General features: G+C 36.2%; 1 protein-coding gene across 1 annotated transcript in view; it reads left to right on the forward strand.

Moving 5' to 3' along the window:
- The first annotated feature begins 1,162 nt into the window (after nucleotides 1–1,162).
- The window catches only part of LOC107741214 (WSC domain-containing protein 2-like), a 47,959-nt gene continuing 46,079 nt past the window's right edge, over nucleotides 1,163–3,042 (forward strand). Inside the window, exon 1 of the mRNA XM_016553882.1 lies at nucleotides 1,163–1,682. The gene's annotated coding sequence lies outside the window, so the exon portion shown is untranslated. The remainder of the gene's footprint in view (nucleotides 1,683–3,042) is intronic.

The following is a 3,042-nucleotide window of genomic DNA, read 5'->3' on the forward strand; positions in this document are numbered from 1 at the left end:
TAAATAAATGTGCAACTAAATTAATTAATTAATAATTCATTAAATAAAAATAATAAATAAATAAACGAACTAAAACTTTAAATAATCCCGTTTTATATACAAATGGCTGTGGAAATAGGCCTACAATATGTTAATTTATTCATTTCCGGATTCACTTCCTTCACTCAACATGTTAATGAGTTCAGTTCAATGATTCGGTGAGTTGTTAACCTGGATCACTGCGAGCTGATAAATCTCATTTTTGTAGATTATTCATCTGGTAAATTAATAAATGCAAATGAATTGCGGTGTAGTGTGTCAGTGAATGAAGAACCGCGCAGCTTTTTGCGAAACTAGTTAACTAGTTCAAGTAATTAATCGAAAAGATTCAATTAAAAAAAACGATTTGTTTACGAATCTAACATCACTAGGCCGAGAAAGCCAAGGTTCACCGCCAGCGACTTCCAGTGAAACGACCAAACTCACTCATTTTCAACGATTTGGCGACTTGAGCGACAGCAACAGTATGTCGGGGTTGAGAAAAAGACAGAGTTGAGAAAAATGTAACTTGATCAACTTGGTGTACAGACAATGACGCTCACGTGGTCTGTTTCCGATCGGCATCTGTATCGTGCTTGGTCAAGGCGAGTTCATCCTTAAAGTAAGCGATTACGATTTATAGAATAAATTTCGTTATGTCTGTCTATCAATATTAAATAACGCCTATGCCCTAAGTTGAGTGCTGCATGTTTAGACTACTGTATATCAGTCATACATGCAACGCACAATGGCTTTACGTACATTTATGCAAAGTCGCGATTCTCGCGAATAAATGAATAACCCCAAACTATTGTATGGCTTTGCAATGTAGCTCTTAGGAAAAAACACACACAATCAAAGCACACTAAAATTCAGCACTGCGTCGTAACTTTGTCCATTCAATTAATTAAATTAGTTAATGTAATGTATTTTTGTATCAAACCAAAAACAGATTTCCTTTCTGACTCCTCATCCCGGGCTACTGCCATGTGACAAAAGTATTTTTGATTGCTTGCCATAGTGTTCTATAAAAGAGAGCAGAATGTAGCCTACTGTTCGAGCAGTCGCGTTTTATTGATATCATCTCGGTTTATTTATTTAATAATATGTGTCGTGCTGTGTCTGTGTGAGAACTGTAGGCAGTGCTGACGCGCGGCTGCTGCTGTTGCTGTGAAGCGCAGGGATGCGAGACACGCGCCGTATACGCGAAGAGAGAAGAGACAGACAGGTCTCCTGACAACATTACAAAAAACAGGACACCTCCTCTCTGACCTGATTCACCGCCTGTGAAGAAGAGGAGGCGAGTAGCTGGTACTATGTGGCCGCGATGTGGGTGCGTGCTTGCGGCTCTGAGCGCACGACGATGTAAAAAGGCAGCGCGTGCGGATTCTGCGGCAGCTGTGATAGGATAACCGGGATTGGAAAACTCAGCGAGGCATGGAAAACCACACTGATCACTGAGCAAATAATCAACCTGACAATCATTTGCAGACGTATTCATTGTGTGCGCCTCCAAGCGTTCCGTTCTTCGATCGATTACCACAGTGGAAGAGACACACAGAGCATTTGAATGCGAATTTACACTCAAGGGGTGCTCACGGTGCAAGTGATTCCGTAGTTTCTACACTAATCAGTTCAAGCTTCTGGAAATACCTTACAGTCAGGTAAGCCGTCAATATGCAAGTTTATCATGCCGCCAGACATTTTAGGGGCAAAGTGAATTGGAGCCATCCTCTACAGAGTTCATATGTCAGCTATGTGTTGCACCGTTAACTTATACTTCTGGTTTTTATTTTTTTTTAGAGAAAATCGCAGTTCAACATGAACTCAAAAATCGCGAGAGTACATATTTTAGATGCGGTAAATGATTTTGTATTTACTGGAGGTATGCAAAACTATGCATAATAATTATACAAGAATTTAAAAAATATATTGTTTAAAATAGTTTTAGATGGAGTATAGCAAGTCACACTGCAGGACACTGCTGTAACTGACATGTCCTGTGTGTCAACTGTGGGTTATATCCATCAAGCACGGTGGATTTTTATTTTTTATTAAGTCAAGTTTTTGGTAACGCTTTACAATAAGATCTCATTAGTTATTTAATGCATTAAATAACGTTAACTAGCTATGAGCATTATATCTGTTAATCTTTAAATCTCATTAGTTAATCTTTCTTAATGTTAGTTAATAAAAATACAACCGGTTCATTGTTTGTTCATGTCAGCTCAGGTGGTTTAAATAATACCAACAGATGCAACGTTTGGTTTTAATAATGTATTAGTAAATTTTTAAACTAACCTTAATTAAGACTAATAAATGCTTTAGAAGGTTTTTTTTTGTTCATGTTAACAAAAATATGGTTAACTAATGTTAACAAATTTAACCTTATTGTAAAGTGTTACCGTTTTTTAGCTATAATTCCACAGAACCAGAATATAAGGTCATTGGCAAAACATTTGCAAATAATCACTTCACAGTCCCAGTATTGTATGTATTACAGTTTTTGCATCTATAGCATTTGACTTCATGTAAGAGCATCATGGTGTCACATAAACTCGGTGCACCAACTTGGTGTTTCAACTGATGAGCAGTTTTTGATTATGTACAAATGTTCCAAACAAGGTCCCAATTTACATCTAGCATATTAGATTATTTCATTTTAATAATTTAAATATGGCATAAACTGGGTTAATTATGACCATGTTCACATGCTATAAGCATATTTCTGAGCTTAGAGATATTTCACTGTTGTTTGTATTAGAGGTCGACCGATAGTGGATTTTACCGATACCGATAGCTAGGTTGGACCACACTGGCCGATACCGATTAATCAACCGATAGTTTTTAAAATGGTAAACGAAAACTAAAACAGAGCTTTACTATTTTTAAAAAAGCAGTAGCAGTACTGAACCATACTTTGTAAATGAATAAACATATTAATATTAATTATTATATTGATCATTAAAGTTATTTCATAGTTTACTAACGTTAAAAAAAGAACCTTTAAAAATGTACAAATAT

Source organism: Sinocyclocheilus rhinocerous, unplaced genomic scaffold, assembly GCF_001515625.1.
Source record: "Sinocyclocheilus rhinocerous isolate Xijiao unplaced genomic scaffold, SAMN03320098_v1.1 scaffold615, whole genome shotgun sequence".
NCBI lineage: Eukaryota > Metazoa > Chordata > Actinopteri > Cypriniformes > Cyprinidae > Sinocyclocheilus > Sinocyclocheilus rhinocerous.